This window comes from Populus alba, chromosome 5 (assembly GCF_005239225.2).
Source record: "Populus alba chromosome 5, ASM523922v2, whole genome shotgun sequence".
Taxonomy (NCBI): domain Eukaryota; kingdom Viridiplantae; phylum Streptophyta; class Magnoliopsida; order Malpighiales; family Salicaceae; genus Populus; species Populus alba.
Genome location: NC_133288.1, coordinates 20,278,613 through 20,299,655, shown reverse-complemented (window position 1 = coordinate 20,299,655; position 21,043 = coordinate 20,278,613). Strand labels below are relative to the sequence as shown.

The 21,043-nt window shown below is 31.0% G+C and overlaps 1 pseudogene; it reads left to right on the top strand.

Annotated features, from left to right (window-relative positions):
• Nucleotides 1-3,467: 3,467 nt before the first annotated feature.
• Nucleotides 3,468-5,146, top strand: LOC118061643 (uncharacterized; annotated as a pseudogene).
• Nucleotides 5,147-21,043: the final 15,897 nt, after the last annotated feature.

The following is a 21,043-nucleotide window of genomic DNA, read 5'->3' as shown; positions in this document are numbered from 1 at the left end:
AGACAATTTTAGAAGAAAAAAGCACCAAAACAAAAGGAAAAAAATCATGTTGGAAACACTATATCAATTCACAGTATTTTGTGAAGAAAGCTACAGTGTTTCCCTATATGATTTAGCCTTATTTGTAATGAATTGTAATTGTAATTCTCAACAATGTTTTACGAGAAAAGCTACAGTACTTTTTCCAACATGATTAAGATTTATTACAAAGTTAAATTCTAACCAACTCAACATTAAAAAAAAAATCGACTAAGATAATTTTGAACAAAAAATATTAAAAAAAAACACAAAAGAAACTGAAAAAAATCATGTGAGGAAAAACTTTATCAATCCATAGTGTTTTGCGAGGAAAAACATTGCAATTCTTAACCAGCTTAATATTTTAAAAATAAAATTGGCAAAGATAATTTTAAAGAAAAACATAACAAAACAAAAAAAAAAACCACATGAGAAAAAACACCGCAGCAATCCATAGGTAATTTGTGAGGAAAGTTACAGTACTTTCCTCACATATTGTAACTGTAATTTTTAATCAATACTTAAAAAAAAAGAAGATAATTTTGAAGAAAATCATAAAAAAAACATGTAGAAAAACATTATAGCAATTAACAATTTTAAAGAAAAAAAAATTACAAAACTAAATTTTTAATCAGCTCAATATAAAAAAATAAAATCGACAAATATAATTTTAAAAAATAAAAAAATAAAAATAGAAAAATTACATGGAAAACACTATAACAATCTATGATATTTTAAAGAAAAACATTACAAAGTAAAATTTTTAATCAACTCAATATTTAAAAAGTAAAATTAACAAAGATAATTTTGGAAAAAAAAAAGGAAAAGTTGGAGAAAAAAAATGAAAAAGTGCAAAAAAAAGAAAATGTGAAAAAAAGGAGAGAGGAATACGTGAATTACTAAAAAAAATTACAAAACTAAATTCTCAATCAGTTCAATATAAAAAAAAATAAAATCAATAAATATAATTTTAAAAAATAAAAAACAATAAAAAAATTATGTGAAAAAATACTATAGCAATCTACAGTGTTTTTAAAGGAAAAAATTACAAATTAAAATTTTTAATCAACTTAATATTTAAAAAGTAAAATAAAAAAAGATAATTTTGAAAAAAAAAGGAAAGTTGGAAGAAAAAAAAGGGAAAGTAATTTTGGAAAAAAAATGAAAATTAAACGAAAAAAATAAAAAAGGGAAGAAGTTGGGAAAAAATAAAAAATAAATGGAAAAAAAAATAAAAAATACCAAAAAAATTAGGGTGAACAATCCACAATATTGTTTGTTATTGTAGAAAAGATTAATTATAAAATTAATCCCACAAAGTGCTAAGTAACCAGAGAAAATCTAATTAAAACTTGATTAAAATATCATTATTTTTATTTTTTAAAATAATAAAAAAATTAAGTTTACTCCGTCGATCTCAAATCAGATTTAATGTACTCACATGTTGCGATTAATTATATTTTTATTATGATCTTTTCATTTCATCCTTATTTTTTCAGGAAAAAAAATAGCAGAAATTACTGTGTCAAAATTCTCAGGTGAGGTTTTTTGAACTTTTCATATAAATTTTCATTGAGGTTTTTTGAACTTCCATCTCGTTAGAAAAACTAGATTGAGGCTCAAATTCTGTTTTTTTGAGATAAAAAAAAAATGAGTTTTTTTAAATGTTTAGGGTGTTTTTTAGGTGTTTTAAAGTAAAAATAAATATAAAAATGAGTTTTTGAGATAAAAAAAAAATAAAACATTAACTTTTCACCACCTTCGATTGCAATAATCTTTATCAATAAACAATGCATTATACGTTACAGTAAATGACATATCATCTAAAAGATGATGAACAATCCTCTCTATAAAAAAAAAAAACCAAGAAGATCAGGTGCGTAGGCTTGGTCTTGGAGGCCTATGCATGCTTGGGCTTCTTTGTACAGAGTCATGCTTATAGATCTAATCATCTAAGCATAGGCACCTAACCTCTTTAATACAATCCTTTAGTTTTTATTTTTACTGTTTAGTTTTTTCTTAAATTTATATTTTTTTAAATTTTTTACAAAAAAAATTATAGAATAAATATTTTTTTTCCTTTCAATTGCAGACAAAATATCGAGACATGATTTTTTATTTTTTCTATTAAAACTTGCTTTGCGAAACCATGATAAGTTTTTTAATTTAAAAAATAATGCTTGTGATAAAAAAAAACATGTATTAATAAGAAAATGTAGTTTGGACTGAAAAATACATTTTTCCTACTTATTTTAAATTATGCCAATTTTTACAAAAAAAAATTCTTTAATTACCCTTACTTTTAATTGAAAAAAATGCTATTAATAAAAATAATGTTTTGGTAAAAACAATGCATGGATAAAAAAAAAAGAATAATTTATATAATAAAAAATATATTTTTTCAAGAGTTTAAATTGTGATTTTTCCATAAAAATATCTAATTTAATTATAAATAAATAACGGTTTCTAGAACCATCATGCGGCATCATGTGAGTGGATAAATAAATAGTATCATACTATAATACCACGGAGGATCATATAAATGAGCTAGTAGCTGAACTGAAAATAGTCAAGTGGTGATGAATTAATGACGAGGGCAAGACGACATCCCTAGTTAGAATTTCACCACCGGTATTTTGCAACCCACATTCAAGTATATGATCTGTTGTGCAATTTGTTATTGCGGTCCAAAAAATATTTTTAAATTTTTTTTTTACTTTAAAATAAGAATATATTTTTAATGTTTTAAAATTATTTAAATGTACTACGATCTCAAAAATAATTTTTAAATAATTAAAATAATTTTTATTAACATACTTTTTTGAGTGAAAAATATTTTGAAAAACAATATCAACCATACTCCCAAACACACGCTAAGAATCTCGAGCTATCTACTCATGAGTCATATATACAAACATATAGAAATCAGCTAGAGTTTAAGGGTCATCCATGCAATGATCTGAAAACTCTTATTTAATAAAAAAAATTAAATATATATACATACATATATATATATATATATATATATAATCAATTATACTTTATGAAATGAGAATTGCTCTTCCAAGTACAAAATGAAGATTTTTAAAAAATATTTAAAAAATATTTCATTTATAATTATACTCCATATCCTTTCACATTCACTTTAGACTGCTCTGTGCACATGTTCCGACTCGGTCCACCAGTGGCGTGATGAATTAAGGATACATGCAAGCAACTATTTAAATTATTAAATACTAATTACTAGTGTCCAACAATTTAATTAAATTTTAAATATCGTCGTATTTTGAACGGAACAAAAGGTTTCATGGGAGATCACGTGCAAGGGAGAAAAAGTCACCGCGTAGATGACATTTCTAAGGGTCAAGACAAAGACACAGACGCAGACGCAGACGCAGACGCCTTGTAGATTATGAAAGCGGGGCATTGAAAGCTCGCCCATTCAACCGTTGATTTACGACTCTCTTCTAGATTTTTTCTAGCTTTGAATGGAAATCATCGATTAAAGCGTGTATGACTGTTTCAATCTGCCCCCTTGAATAGTTTTTAATTTCTACCCTTCTTGGGGAGGCCTTCATGCCTCGAGCTTAAGCTTCCATATAAATTTCTTTCCTCGTTGCTCTTTTTTTCCATCTACCAGCAAACAAGAGAGCTTGGTTTTTAATCTTTAAGGAAAAAAAAAAAAAAAAGATGGCAGATTCTCTGACAGAAGAACAGATTGCTGAGTTCCGAGAGGCCTTTAGCTTGATCGACAAGGACGCAGATGGTGCCTCCTTCTACACTTTTATTTTATTTTTGTTCAATAATTGAGAATCTCGTTGTAACAGTGTTTATTTGATTTCTGTTTATTATTTGGGTTTTATTACTTTTATTTTATGAAATCATAATTCAGTCAGGGTTCAGCTCGAAAATATTGTTTTTTTTTAAATAAAAAAAATAATGTCATTTGTAACGTGTAGGTTTCATTACAATGGAAGAACTGGCAACCATTGTCCAGTCATTGGATAGACGTCCTACGAAAGAAGAAATTCAAGACATGATATGTGACGTTGATCTTGATGGAAATGAGACATTGGATTTTGAAGAATTCTTGAATATCATGGGGAGAAAGCAGAAGGTAATTAAAAATATGATAAGAAATGTGTTATTAGTAATGTAATTGAATATAATTTTATTTTAAAATGTATTAAAATATTTTTTAAAATTTCTGATATTATAACGCTAAAATCACTAGAAAAAACTAAAAATATATTAATTTAATATTTTTTAAAAAAATAAACACATTTTTAAAGCGTATTTATACACACACACACCCATTGTTTGTTGCTTTTATATGGGAATGCTCGTTGTTCTCTCAGAGACTATAGGATTAATGTAAATGTAATTCTTGCAGGAAAATGTTACTGAGGAACTTAAAGAAGCTTTCAAAGTTTTTGATAGGAACCAAGACGGATATATTTTCGGCCAATGAGGTGAAGATCATCGCCAATGCCTTTTGGATATTCCTAAACTTACTCTACTTTGATCTTTACTTTCTTCTAACAGTAAAATTTTTGGTAAAAGAAAAAACTACATTTGATTTCTCTTTATTTCTAGAGTATTTAGTTGTTTTTCAAAGTATTTTTATATAGAAAATTTTTTTTTAAAATAATATATTTTTTATTTTAAAAAAATATTTGTAACATCAACATGTTAAAATAATCTGAAAACATATTAAAAAAAATTAAAACAAAAAAGATAAAAAAAATATTTTTAAAATACGGAAAAAAAAAACAGTCACTTCGTTTACAATTGCTTAGTTAAATTTATTTAGTTGCTCACACAGTGTTGATAACCTGCAGCTAAGACAAGTGATGATGAATTTGGGGGAGAGGCTGACGGAGGAAGAGGCTGAACAAATGATAAGAGAGGCTGATGTGGACGGTGATGGTCTAGTTAGTTACGAGGAATTTGCAAGGATGATGATGATTGCTTTCTGATTGTTTTGTAAATAACTAGCCACCACTTTCATTTTTATTTTTATTCTCGTTGAAAGCAGACATTTTGCCGAGTATTTATTTTATAAAATTAATATATACACAGTATATGTATTCATGTTTTATTATTTTAGAGTAGAGATTGTTTTCAAGTTCCGAGTTCTAATCACAACAGAGTTAGAGCGTGTTTGATAGTATGATAACGGTTGTTTTTCAAATAGCTTTTCGTGTCGAAATACATGCCAATGATGTTTTTTCATTTTTTAAAAATCATTTTTGACATCAGCACATCAAAACGATCTAAAAAGTACAAACTATACTCAATTTTAGCAAAAAAAAAAAAATTAAATTTGATGAAACACCGTTTGGAACGCAATGCCAAACGGTGTCTTAGGATATATTGTGCGTTTGGTACGTTACACGTAATATTTTTTATATATAAATATGCATTAACACAATTTTTTGGTTAATACATCTAAACTATCAAAAACTAGTAAAAAAAATTTTTTTTTTTTAAATGAAATGTATCTTTTAATACCACATTTCTAGACCCCTACAAAGAAAAACTACTTTTTATATTGGGAATTAATTCACATACCATAGTTTTCGGATCCAATCCGATCCAGTCCAGAACTTGGATTATGAGTTTTGATTGGGTCACTAGATTGTCCGAGTTATTTTTTAAAAAAAAATCAAAATGATATCGTTTTAGTAAAAAAAATCAACGGGTTGCAACTGAGTTTTTGATCGGGTCTTGTCGGGTCAACTGGATCACATTAAATTTTCAAAACTAAGATACATGCTACTATTTCTCTGGTCAGTTAGGAACATTAGTCATAGACAGCCTTTTCTAGACGATAAGAGTGGTAATTGTTCTATGTTTTTTAATGTATATTTTCTCTCTTTTTTATTTTAATATTTGTTCTCCATTTGATATTCCTGTCTTCTCCTTTTATTTATATCTCATTAAATATTGGTAATTATAACCCGAGGACGTTAGGATTTCTCAATTTATCGATACCACTATTATTAATGCCAATAAAACAGTATATTTTATTTACATATCCTGTATTTATTTATTTAATCTATAAGTAATTTGGTAAACTATGTATATAATTAATTAACAATTTTTCCACATCCTCAGTTGAGAACATGGGTCCATAATAACCATTTTCTTTACAATACATGGAGAGAGGGGGGGGAGAAAGGCAAGTTTTATGCATGTATATAACGTTATAATTTTAAATGAAAAAGGTATTGAAAGAAGAAATAGAAACTGAACAATTAAATCAGACCATTGAAATGTCGGAATAATATAAAATAACTAAAATAAATTTTAAAAATCGATTATTTTAAAGGAATCAATCCAGAGTTTGGGTAAGTTTGTATTCTTTTAGACTTTGGATTGAAATTGTTAGTTTTTTTTTTATTTTTTTTTCATAACCTAATTTTTATTTTTATTTTAAAAAATAAAAAATAAATGAATCGAAGATTGGGTTAATTAAAAAATATAAATTGAACGTTTGTGAACTAATAAGAATTGAATTATAGATTTAAGAATCAATTTGATCAATAATTGAAAGTTTAGGGACTCAATTAAATTTAAAATTAGTTTAATTAATGAAATTAGAGGCTTAATTGAAAAAATATCAAAGTTTAGAGCCAATTAAGAACTAAATTGAATAATGCAAAAACAAACAAGAGCTTTCTTGTAAATGGCGATAAAATTAAGAGATCCAATTATAATTTATCCAGGGGCTTGATTACAAAATGAAAAACATCCAATGACCAAATCGAAAATAGCCATTTGAATTGGGCAAACGGAGCCGTTTCAGGAAAAAAAAAAAAACTATTCATTGCCTTCTTCCTCAGAAACCGTTTCAGGGAGGCAGAAAAACCAGAAGAATACTAGAACGGGAACGAAGAAGAACATAGAAAAAAACAGAGTGGGAGAAAAGGATGAACCAGGGAACTGAAAACAGAGGGGAGGAGGACGATAACTGAGGCAAACAGAGAGTACGGAGGGCAAACCAAAGAAAAACCAGACGACGGAAACGAAGCTACACAGCACACAGAAAAACGGGAACAACAGACCAGAAACAGTAGCATGCAACAGAGATAGAAACAGAGGAGGAGAGAAGTTAGCTTTGTCCAATCAACACATCTGCGCCATTGTCTTCGTCATCAAACTTCAGTTCCAGGCAGACACTGAGATAGACAGAAAGAACAGAAAAGGAAAGAACGAGGTGCAGGAAGGAAGCTGAAGACTGGAGCTTCGCCCAGCACCTGCATTTTCGTGCAAATTCTCTGCAAACTAGGTAAGTTTTCGCTTTCCCCCGTTTTGCAATTTTAATTACCTCCTTGCCGTGCAAAGCGTGCATTACCTGATGCACGAGTGATCAGCCAGCCGGGTAACTGGCTTCGGCTAGTTATCAGGTTGGGCTTGCTGGCTTGATTACAGCCCACAAAAAAAAACTGAGGCTGGGCTGGGTCTAAGCTTCAAGCCCATCCAACCCATTCTGTTTCGAGTTAAAAATGTGTTTTTGGCAAAACACATTCTTATATATTTTTTTTCATCTTTTTTCATGTTGATATTTTTTAAACAAGTATTTTTAAAATCAGAAAATTCCAAAAAAAATTCTTACTCAAGGTTATTTATTATCATAATAACTATCAACATAGATGGTGATAAAAACACTGTTAACAATGGTAATTTTATATTGATGATAGCATATTATTAGTTTTTTTTTTCCTTGCACGATGTTGTGGGGGTAGTTCTTACTTTTTAAAATCAAATTTTATTTATTTACATTGCAATTAAAATAGATATTTTTAAGAAAAGCAGCAATTTAAATCTTGAAAATGAAATATATATTTATTAGGTGAATTTTTTACAAATGTATTTTTTTTGTTTTTACAATGAAAAAACATGTTTTTTTTTATTAGTAGCATATTTTTTGAATAAAAAACCAAAAGCTGTTAAAATAAATACTAAAAAAAAAAATTCAATCATTTGATTTAAGAAAGGAAATGTATCTCTGCAATTGAAAACTCTGTTTTTTTTTTTTTGTTTCGATTACAGAGATAACCACAAGCTTGGGTTTTGGATTCTTGGCCCCGTAAAACTATTTTGAAGTTGTTTTGTATGAAAAAACATACAAAACATCATAGTAGCCTAATTATATTTATTTTAACTTCAAAACACCTAAAAATTAATAAAAAAAAATAAACCAAGCTTCGCTCAACCTTTTTTAGCAAGGTGAAACTTCAAGATTATTTTTATAGAATTCTATTTTTTAAGACAAATTTATTAATAACAAAATAAATATTTTTAGTTGGTCGATCAAATATCTCCTCTCTCATTTCTTAACTAATAAGTATAATGATGTGATTGTTCTTATAAAAAAAAACTTGTTAAGAATGCTGTCGAGGTAAGATTGCTTTTTTCATATGATATGTTTTTTAAAGGTCATAATTTTACTCTTTATTGAACTTGTATAGACAATGAAAGCTATTACAATGTGAAACACATAATTAAAGGCAAAGGGCCACGGCTTCTAGTGATACCTTCCGGCTTTTTTCAGAACTTTTTTTTTGGAGCTTGTCGGCAGATGCTTGGACGACATGGTTGTATTACCTAATTTCAAGGTTTTCAAAAAGAATAGAGCTGTGCATCAATGGCAAGAGATACCCATGCATGGGTTAAAATACTCGAGGTCGGCAGGGATAACCCAGTTGCTCGTTTCGATTAGTTCCACATGAATTTGACCAGGTTCAGCTTGGTCGTACACGACACGCACCTGCGACTACTTACGAAAAGGGCTAAGAACTTGTCCGGTCATTTGATAAATTAAATTAATTTGGACATCATATGCCAAAGGACATGTTCAACTCTACAAACACTTCAAGCAAACTAATTTTCTTATGGAAGTTCACCTGTTCTTGTAACATTATAGGGTTTAGATAATGGCTAACGCAAGGATTTTGATGATACCAAGGATGCATTTCTTAGTTGCTAGTTAACGGCTGATGTGTTCAACGAAGCATGTCAAGTCTTGTGGCCGTTCGCAAAATCTTCTCATATTTATTTCCCGAGTCCCGTTTTGTTTGTTCATAATCATTTTTCAACGAAATCCCAAAAATCCAATTAATTTGAAAAAAAATAAATTCAAATTGAATAATTCATCAATCAATCAATCAATTCTAGTAATTTTATTTATTCTTTCTAATTTCTAATTAAAGTAGTTAATAAGTTACATTTGGCCTTTGATAGATTATGATGATTTGTGATTAATACTTGTAAAAAAAACTCATTTAATGGAGGTTGAACTCTTTAATGCTTAAATATATATATATATATATATATATATATATATATATATAAAATCAGAGAATGAAAATTATGAATATTTATTTTAAAAATTTAAGTAGTATATCACTCTTGTCTTTTCATAAAAAAAATATAAAATATAATTTTATTCTAATAATATTTAATAATAAAATATAAATATTTATTATATCTACATCAATACGTCACAGTAATATGACGAGTTATTGAAGGAATTTTTCTGTCATAGATGTTTGAGTTACGCTGGCTGTTTAAAATTATTCTGGTTGTTTAAAATTATTCTGTCATTGTTGTGGGGATAAATATCTTAAATTCAAATGATTTGATAGATAATAAAATATCATAGCGCAGTTGTCTGGACATTTCCGAAGCTCACGATCTTAAGAAACTAATAACAACCAGTTTTCGTGCAGGCAAGAACAAAACAAAAAAAAAAAAAAAAAAAAAGAGAAGAAGAACATGCAAGAACATTGCCTGGCTCGAGTAGAAAAAATAGCTATGCAATTACCATCACCGCCACAAAACAGCATCATCACCGCCACAAAACATCATAATCGTCACGCTCGTCGTGGTCAAACACCAAAATCAAAAGAAATTGCACGATAAATCACCCATCCCTTTAGAAAATTATATTTCAGAGTCCAGCCACCTCAAGTTTCGAAAGTTTCATCGATGTATGTGTATACAAGGAGACTTCGAAGAACCTGCCATGACGGCTACAGATAGACTAAATTAGCTCTATCGGAGTTTGCAATCTGGACTGCTCTGCTCCCACGAAATTACGAGGCAACTTCCCTTGTTTATACGGTGATGGTGAAAGTTGTCGTGTCAGGCAGGCCATCAACAGCTTATTATTAAAGACAAAGTGTTTACTAAGAACGTTGACTAAACAGAGGGAGGAAGCTGGGAGGAGATTGTTGCGTAATAAATTCCAATTGAAGGAAAAATAAAAAAGATCACAGTCGTTGACTGAGTCAGCGGATTTTTTTTTCTTTTTTCCAGGGGGTTGAGGTGGTGGGGGGAGTTGCATAGAAAATATGTACACGATATTAATTTCAAGCAACTGCTTCTTGATATGGTCAAGGAATAAGTTTGGGAGGGAGGAAAAGCAAGTAATTTAAAGTTTGTTTGGATAGTGCGGTTGTTGTTGTATTTTAAAATATTTTTTTATTTAAAAATATATTAAAATATTTTTTTTTATGTTTTAAAATTTATATTTAATATCAACATATCAAAACGATAAAAAAATACTAAAAATTAAATTAAAATAAATAAATTTCAAACAAATGTTGTTTTTGATTGGACGCTAACCACTTATTTGGTATTGTAGTAATGATTATTTTTTTTAAAAAATATATTGAAATAATATTTTTTTATTTTTTTAAAATTTATCTTTAATATCGACACATCAAAACAATTTAAATACATAAAATTAAATTAATTTAAAATAAAAAAATATTTTTAAACCACAATAACCAACATACTCTTTGGCTCAAAAGGAAAATCAAAGGGAAGTGAGAGTTAACGAGAAGGAAAATCTCCTCTTATGTTTCGACGAATTGAAAGTGGGAGTGATGAATCTGTTAAACTAATTGAGATCAAACACAATAAGAAGGCTAGAATTTTGAATACTCTGTATATTATGAATGCATAGTCTTAACCTAAATACAAATAAAGTATATATAGGTTGAACTGAAAGTACTATTCTACCCTTAACAAATAAGACTACATAAATATTATTTAACATCTCCCCTCAAACTCACGATGCGGCAGCTACAAGCATCGAGAGTTTGCCAACCAGAAAACGAAAACGAGAGATGGAATGCGTCTTGGTAAAGAAATCTGCAATCTGCAAGGAAGAAGAAACAAAATGCAAAGTAATGGTTCCATGCTTGAGATGATGACGAGTAAGATGACAATCAATCTCAATGTGCTTAGTCCGCTCATGAAAAACTAAGTTGTGAGCAATCTGAATAGAACTCTGGTTGTCACAATACATAGGAGTACGATGAGAAAAGGAAACTCCCATATTAAAAAAGTAACCAACGTAATCAAATAATCTCTTTGGTAGTAGATGCCATGGCATGATATTCTGCTTCGGTGGATAATTGAGAAATAATAGATTGTTTCTTGCTCTTCCAAGAAATAAGAGAATCACCTAAAAAGATACAAAACTCGGTAACAAACTTGCGATCTGTGGGATTACTACCATGATCAGCATCAGAGTATGCACGTAACTCCAAGGAAGAGGTGGATGAAAGTAAAAGACTTTGAAAAACTGTACCCCGAAGATATCGCAAAATACGAAGAACAGCTGCCTAGTGAACAGTAGTAGGAGAAGCAACAAACTGACTAACAACATGAACAACATATGCAATATCTGGACGAGTAATAGTGAGATATACCAAACTCCCAACAATAGTGCGGTATAGAGTAGGATCTATCAAAGGTAAACCATCAGAAGAAGAGTACCTCGCGTTAACCTCAATAGGAGTATCCACAGTCTTGTTATCAGTATGTCTAGCCCGCTCAAGAATATTTGCAACATATTTCGACTGAGAAAGAAGGTAACCTCTAGGTGAGTATGCTACCTCAATACTCAGGAAATATCGAAGATAACCCAAATCCTTCATCTCAAATCATCTAGCTAACTCTGTTTTCAAAACTGAAATACCATCAATGTCATCACCAGTAATAATCATGTCATCAACATATAAAGACAGAATGATATGACCTGCACCAGTGCATTTAATAAAAAGAGCAAAATCATGACTGCTAGAAACAAAGCCAAGAGATTAGATCATAATAGAGAATTTCTCAAACCAAGCATGGGGTGCTTGTTTGAGACCATATAATGCTTTCTTAAGCTTACAAACATATCTAGAGTCATGTGAAATACCAGGAGGAGGTGCCATAAAGATTTCTTCTTGAAGATCTCCATTCAAGAAGACATTTTTAACATCAAGCTGAGAAATATGCCACTAACGAATTGAAGCTACGGCAATAAGAGTACGAATAGTAGTCATTTTTGCAACCGGGGCAAATGTCTCCTCATAGTTCATACCATACTGTTGAGAGTATCCTTTTACAACCAGCCTAGCTTTGTATCGCTCAATAGACCCATCAGAATTAGTCTTGATCTTATACACCCAATGGCAACCAACAACACTCTTACCAGGAGGTAGAGGAACTAGATCCCAAGTATCTGTCTTATGCAAAGTAGAAAGTTCCTCATCCATAGCTTGCTGCCAGAGTGGATCAAGAATTGTCTCTTTATAGGAAGAGGGCTCAAAGAGACAATGATTAGAAGCTAAAAAGGAAGTAAATGATGAAGAATAACAAGAATAAGCAAAATCTGGTAGTTTTGTGGACTTACGAATGCGAATGGACTGACGTGGAGGTGGATCCATAACCTCAGATGAAGCTTTGGGGGGCTGTAGATGAGAATGGAGCTTTAGGTGTGCTAGAGAGTAAAATACCAGTACCTGCAGAGTTATGAGTACAAATTGATTGAACATGAGAAGAGGTATCATTACCAGAATCCTCAGAAAAGGGATCTATATGAATAAGATTAGTTTTAGTCAGGCTATGAGTAGTGGATGGAATAGAAAAGAAAGGTATATGCTCAAGGAAAACAACATGACGATACACATAAAGTTTCTGAGTTATTAGATCAAAACAACGATATCTTTTTTTACCTTCACTATAACCCTGAAATACACAAATAACGGATCCAGGGGATAGCTTACTACGTTCTACATGAGGACGAAGAACGAAACAAGTACAACCAAAGACTCTAAATGATGAATAATTAGGGATATACCCATATAACTTTTCAAAAGGAGATATACCTGAATTATGAGAAGATGGAATCGTATTAATCAAACTTACAGCAGTAAGAACAACTTCTCCCCAAAACTCACTAGGAACAAAAGCAGACAACAAGAGAGAACGAGCAGTTTCGACAATATGGTTATGTTTTCTTTCAGCAACAACATTTTGCTCAGGAGTATTTGTACATGAAGTTTGGTGGATGGTTCCATCTAAGGCAAGCAATTGGTAAAATTTATTAGAGGTGTATTCCCCACCCAAATCACACCTAAAGCATTTGATCACAGTAGAATGTTGAGTTTTGATAAGAGCTCGAAAAGTTGCATATATCTTAAAGAATTCAGAAAGATGTTTCATCAAATAAACCCAATACTAATGAGTATGATCATCAATAAAAGTGACATAATATCGAGACCCTCTTTTTATGGCAACAGGAGAAGGTCCCCATACATCAGAATGAATCAAATCAAATGGCAAAGAAGAAACAGAAATACTTCGATTAAAAGGTAATGCGGAAAATTTTGCAAGTTTACATCCACTACAATCAGAAATGTCACAAGTTTTCAAATTTCCTAAAGCTCCTGTAGATGCTAAAAATCTCAAATGAGAAGACGAAACATGACCTAGACGGGGATGCCATAAATAAAAACTAGAAGATGAAAGACTCAAACGAAAAGAAGACAAATCAACATTAATAGTAGCAGCGGCGGTAGTAGCAGGAACTGACACTTTTAACTCATCCAAAATATATAGTCTATTCTCCCTGCGGCCTGTCCCAATAAGCTTCTGAGACTGCAGATCCTGTACACAACAAAAAGAACCAGAAAACATGACTAAATAATCACCAGAATCATATATTTAACCACCAGACGCAAGATTTAATTTGAGTTGTGGAATAAGATAAACATTAGGAAGAGACATGTGAGGTGTGACAACATAACCAACACCTGCTAAGGGCATAGGAGTGTCATCAACAGTCATAACAGGAATGAAGGACAAAAGGGACATGGAGGTAAAATATGAGGAATGTGGAGACATATTAGGGTTGAGCATTTTTGGTTCGGTCCGGTTTTGGACCAAAATAAACAACCAAATCGATTTTTTTTTTTTAGTTTTTGAACCGAACCGAACCGAAAACCGGTTCAAACCGATTAATTTTGGTTCGGTTCGGTTCGGTTTTTCTCCCTTCCAAACCGGTTCAAACTAAACAAACACAACGCAAGGGATTGAATCCCCATCGAAAGATCTTGAAACCCTTAAACATATCCTCGAAACTCTCCAACTCAAGGCCTTTTACGTTTCAAGAAGCCAACAAATCAAACTAACCAAAGAAACTTTGCTTACAAAGAAACTCCAGTAGTCCTAATGAAGCCAACTTTAATGAACCTGTTCATGGAAGATTGGAAAATTAAAAGAGAAGAAGACAAAATCCAGTAGTCTTAATGAAGCCAACTTTAATGAACCTGCAAGATGGAAGATTGGAAAATTAAAAGAGAAAAAGACAATCCATAAAACCAAGATTGCCTAGTTTGGTGATGCTTGAACTCCGTCAAGCTCATGCAGGGGAAGAACTGTGTTGTGATCCTAGTGGATTTTCAAAGCTGAAGAGGCTAGGTCTCCATGAACTGGAGAGATTGCGGCGCATCAGAATAGCAAGGGGATCAATGCTTGGGTTAGAAAGGCTAGACATCACAGCATGCACGGTGCTAGAAACTGTGCCGGATGGGATTGAAAACCTGAAAAATATAGGAGACTTGATGAAGATTTGAAGCAAAGTCATTCCATTCACGAAGCAAAGAAGTGAAGATTTGAAAGCATGGAAGATTTTTCATTTGAGAGATAAGAGACAGAGAGGGGGCGGCGGCTGAGGGGTGAGAAAGTGTTTAGGTTTAGGTTTAGGTTTAGGGTTAGGAGCTATTTATACTTGTTTTTTTTTTAAGTGTTGGCTTGGTTGAACCGGTTCGGTTCGGTTCAGTTTAATTGGTTTCAAACTTTAGAAACCGAAACCGAAACCGAACAGAACCAGAATTTTTTTTGTGGTTTTCTAATCGGTTAATTCGATTTTTTTTTGTTCGGTTTTTTCGGTTATTTTTTTTTCTAGTTTTTTCGGTTTTCTCGGTTATTCAGTTTTTTTGCTCACCCCTAAGACATATGATGGGAAGCACCAGAATCCAAGACCCATTCAGAGTGTGACATACCTGAGGAACTATGAGGCAACTGACCTATGGAAGAAGAAGCGGACATTGCTTGTGGCTGCAAGGAGAGAAACTTTTGAAATTGTTCAGCTAAAGTATTAGGATCGGTAATAGAGCTTGGGGAAGCTATTGCTATTGTATTATGGTGTGGTGGTTTATAACCCTGAGGTGGTCTATGAGCATTAGATTGTGACTGATTGCCAGACTTTCAAGCTTGATTCTGTTGTCTCAACTTAGGACACTGAGCCTTTCAATGACCTTTCTGTTTACAGAAACTGCACTTATCGAAGCCAACCCTTGTGTAAGGCTTATTCTGATGATTAGAGAATGGCTTAGAAGGCACTGCTAATACTGAAGGATTCGAAGCATAAAGAATTTCCTTTTCAGAATAAGACTGAAGATGTATTTCTTCAGCCAATAACTCACTAACAATAGAGTCAACAGAAGGCAGTGGAGAATGATGCAGAATTGAACCCCTAAGTCCTTCGAAATCACTGCGAAGTGCTGTTAAAAACTGTACCAATCGTTGTTGCTCTCTATGCTCAATATAGGCACCACATGCCTTTAATTCTGCCGATTATGTAAGAGCCAATTGATCCCAAAGATCTGTCATAGCAGAATAAAACTCTTGGATACTCATATTCTTCTGATGAAGAGCTCATATGGCATTCTCTAATTGATATTGTTTTGCAAAATTTGATTGTGTGAATAACCTTTGTAGATGATCCCAAACCTCTTTTGCTATCTCATACTTTGCCAACTGCATACATATCGAATGCTCAACAGAATTGTTGATCCAAGTAATGATCTTTGCATTATTTGTTTCCCATGTATTTATCAAACCAGCATCCCCCTCCTCAATATTCTTAGGTATCACATAAGTACCACTAACATACCCTCACATCTTCTTACCCTTAAGAAAATTTCTCATTACATAACTCCAATACGAATAGTTCTTCCCATCCAACCTCACACTCAAAGACTGAAGCGAATCATCTCTTTCAGTAGCCATAATCAACAATCACAAATAACTAGAATGCAAAAGCAACGAAAGACAAAGTACTTAATTGCAGAAACTAAACAAATATCTTCTCGAAATTATACGATTACTCCCAAAACACAATTTTTTTTTTGCAAAAACTGAACGCAAATACCAAATTGCAGAAGCTGAAGGGAAGACGAAATACCAAAATAATTGCAGAAACTATCGAAATACCTAATTTTGCAGAAGCGGAAGACAAAATATTACTCCAAAAAAAATTGTATCCGCGAAGCTGTATTTGGGATTAAGTCTCGTTCCATAAAACCACTCTGATAACATGTTAAACTAATTGAGATCAAACACAATAAGGAGGCTAGAATTCTGAATAATCTGTATATTATGAATGCATAGTCTTAACCTAAATACAAATAAAAGTATATATAGATTGAACTGAAAGTACTATTATACTCTTAACAAATAAAACTATATAAATATTATTTAACAGAATCTTGATGGAAAGGAAAGAATATTAGATTTGTCTGTTCAACGAGATGAAAGCTTGTTTTTTAAGTAAAAAAATAAAAAGTTATACAATTAATTTTTATTGGATTAAAACTCAATTTCGCCACTTATATCGTTATATGTTTGTTTTTAACAATAACGACCTAGGAACGATCACATTAACAAATAATATATAATTAATTTGTACATACTCATTGATGTACTCATCAGGCACTATAATACTTTAATATATATATATATATATATATATATAATAAAATAATAAAATTAATTTAATATATTTATTACATGTATATCTTCCTTTCGGAGCACGAAACGATCATCATTCTCCACTTTGGCTCCTCGCAACTATTCTCGGCACATGGATTGAATGGTAAGGTGGGAGGGTGGAAAGTGAAAAGGATGACGATACAGTGGAGAGTCGATGGGAAATAATCGGACTGTTTGGTTGCTTGGTTGGCTGGAAGGAAAGGAGAAGAATAATTTAATAAAATCTAATATAAGAGGATATTCTAAATTCATGGTATATCGTCACCGGAATCGCGTATCGTCACCGGAATCGCTTCCTCCAAAATTTTCCACGTGGGAATGAGGAGGACGACCACTCATCCAAAAGTGGAAATAATCTGAGAAAATCTCTTCATCACATGATTTTCGAAAATCTAGCATTGCTCTTTATGTATAGTTTCAACTCAAAGAAATTGAAAACGTGAGAATGGAAGAAAATAATGCATCTATGATTGCATAATCCTTGTTAAATATATAAGTTGGATATATATACTAGTCATGCAAATACCAAATCGTGAGACTCATTCACGGCATGTTCATCATTGCAATTTTATTTAGGGTTGTTTGATAGTGTAATAGTAGTTGTTTTTTAAAGTATGTTTTTTTTGTAAATATATTAAAATAATACATTTTTTTAAAAAAATATTTTTAATATTAATACATCAAAATGATCTAAAAATATAAAAAAAAATTAATTTGAAGTAAAAGAGAAAAATAAATTCAATTTTTTTAAAAAATATTTCCCAAACACAAAAATAAACAGACTTTAGATGACATAGTCACCGCCCCAGTGTTGTTTTAGACCTCGATTTAGAGAGCGTTTGAAAACGCGGGTTTTCAAAAAATTTAAGTTTTTTTTTAAATAATTTTTTTCATGTTTTGGATTATTTTGATGTGTTAATCTCAAAAATAATTTTTAAAAAATAAAAAACAATTGTTTTAATACATTTCAGAATAAAAAAACACTTTAAAAAATAACCACAACTATACTTCCAAACATATATTAAATAATTAAATTTAATGTTATAAAAAATTCTCAGTTGTTGACACGTATCTCAATGATATTTTTTTAGTCATGATAGGACAAAACACAGTGTCATGCTCCAACTATAAACACAAACCTTTTCATGCTTTTACATGCACATTATCTACCATCACAAACTTTTATACGTGGATGACACTATTTATAGCCAACATATTAATGATCACCATCCATTTCTCAACCAATGTAGGGTCATACATTACAAATTGATGATAAACACTAATATTTTCACCCACCAATTATCATGAAACTCTTAAAATCTCAAGGTGAGCTGATGCGACAAATATCTGTGAGTATCCTAGGTCATTTAATAAACAAAACAAGTAATTTGAAGAAAATCTTAAATCTGAATTCTTGATTTTTATTTTATGTGTTAAATAAAAATATTTTTTTTATTAACGTGAGTGTTCAGACTAACTTACACGTACGTATAGATAGTTATGTGCTAAATATTCTTAAATAGTCTTAGGATGTCATGTAAGCCCATTTTATTTTCTATATGTGTAATTTTTTTGTTTTGTGGTAGCCTTAAAATATGAATATAGAAATCCTTTTCAATTTCAATTCAATATATATATATATATATGTTTAAAAAACATGTGCTCTAATGTCATATATCAATGAATATAATTTGAAAATCTTCACTTGTATGGTTAATGGATTCATTTCCAAGACTGTGTGTGTGTGTATATATATATATTTAAATAGCAAAAAAAAAAAATTATACCTTCTAGATGCAATATTTGCCCATGGATCACTCGCGAGTACGGGCATGGATAGACATTTATCTGCTAGTGGTCGGTGCAGTATAAAACACTCTCTCCCGACACTGGTACTGCACTCGAAAATTCTAAACCAGCAAACTGAAAATCTTTTCTTGCCTGACATGCTACAAAAATCACACTTTTCTTCTTTGATTTTCATGGGACCACGTGAAAAAAACCGCTACCTACATTAGATTCATGTTTTGCACAAAAATAAAAAGTTGTGGTGTTCGATTTGCCCTCTTCAATCTTTTGAGCGTTAGACCAGAGCTCGCCATTTATGTTTTTCTTCTGTGGCTGATGGTGCTCGGGCGGCACACGCCAATTCCATGCGATGGGACATAGTGTACGAACAATTTAGATTTCAAACTCAGTTTTAATTGTCCGGCCATCGCTTGGCACCTAACACTTTATATTGTACGTTGACTAGTGGTGGTTGGTACGGCAGCAATATTCTAATTTTGAGATTTTTTTTTTTATTTATTTGGGTGTTCGGGCCAGCTTGCGCACACCACAACTAATCCCACGGCTCACTGAACATCCTGCAAGCCCAGTGAGCATGTAAGGCACCGCGGGGGTGACAGGCGTGCACGGTGAGGTTTGAATCCAGGATGCAGAGGAAAGGAACAAGTCCAACTGCTAGGTCAAGACCTTAAGTGCAATTTTGAGATTTTTTATCTTTTTAATCTAATCACGAGTTATTTCTTTATGTTTTTATATTATTTTAATATATTATTATTATAAAATAATTTTTACTATATTTCTAAACTGATAACGATTATTTTTAAAAATATATAAAAATAATATATATATTTTTTATTTTTAAAATTTATTTTTGATATTAGTAAATTAAAACTATTTTTAAAATAAAAATAATAAATTCAAAGCAAAGTTTTTTACAAAAACTCTTTTCAATACAAAATTTTAACTTGACCATATACAATATACAAATTACATGAATGGATTGAACTCGGGAGCCCTTCAAGCCATAAGATTTTTGACCCTAATCTCCTATTAACTTTAAATAAAAAGAATATTGCATAGATTCTTTCTTTTACATGAATCTAGTTTGCTAAACCGTCTTGATTTACTACATGAAGCAGTTTAAAAAGAAATATATAATTCACGGCATCTTAATTTGTTCTCATCCAGAAACCAAGTCAGTGCAATCCTGACAATTAATGGTAGAAAGAAGATTGTAAATCGGGAGGCAAACAGCTGGTCAGAACCGGCGCCGGTAGGGCAATGGATGCTGTACGGAGCTGGACAATCGGAGAAAGATCATGGCTGCAACGAGACAATTAAATTAATGGTAGAAAGATGATTCTGGGCTGCCCACGTATCCAAGCTTAACCTAACGTCTCGATTAATGTCTGAAAAGAAAAGTCAGCCACAAACGCGTTTTCCAAAATCTCTGGGTCCAAGCTAGTACTATTCCATTCCGGACCGTTTACTTGGAAGAAAAATCTATGAAGAATTCTTCGATAAAATAGTAACTATGCGCCAGTGATTGTGGAAAATTTTACTAGCTTTTTGCTGAGAATTTTATGTAATTGTTTTTTAAATAATTTTTTATATTAAAATGTATGTTAATGATATTTTTTTATTGTTAAAAATTTATTTGTGATATCAGTATATTAAAATAATTTAAAAACACTAAAAATATATTAATTTAAAATTAATAAAAAATAAAAAAATTTAATTTTTTTTTAAAAATACTTTTTAAACACAGACTTTTTATCTATCAGCTAAAGATAGCCCCATCCATTATTTTTTCTGTTGCTAGGAAGACTTATGGGATAGTCTTGGTCCGATTTTGCTGCCATCAACAAACTTATTTCCAAGTCGCTAAAAGGAAATGAAACCATTTGCTCTGCATGCATATATTCAGAGGATGTCTGGAAAGGCGGCAAATAAAAACTGAGATTTTTTTTAAAAATGATTTTTTAAATTTAAAATTAATTTTATTCATTATTTTAATAGGTTAATATTAAAAATAATTTTTTTAAAAATTAAAAAAATATTTTAATATATTTTCTAAAAAGAAACAATCTAAAACAAACAACACTTACCGTAT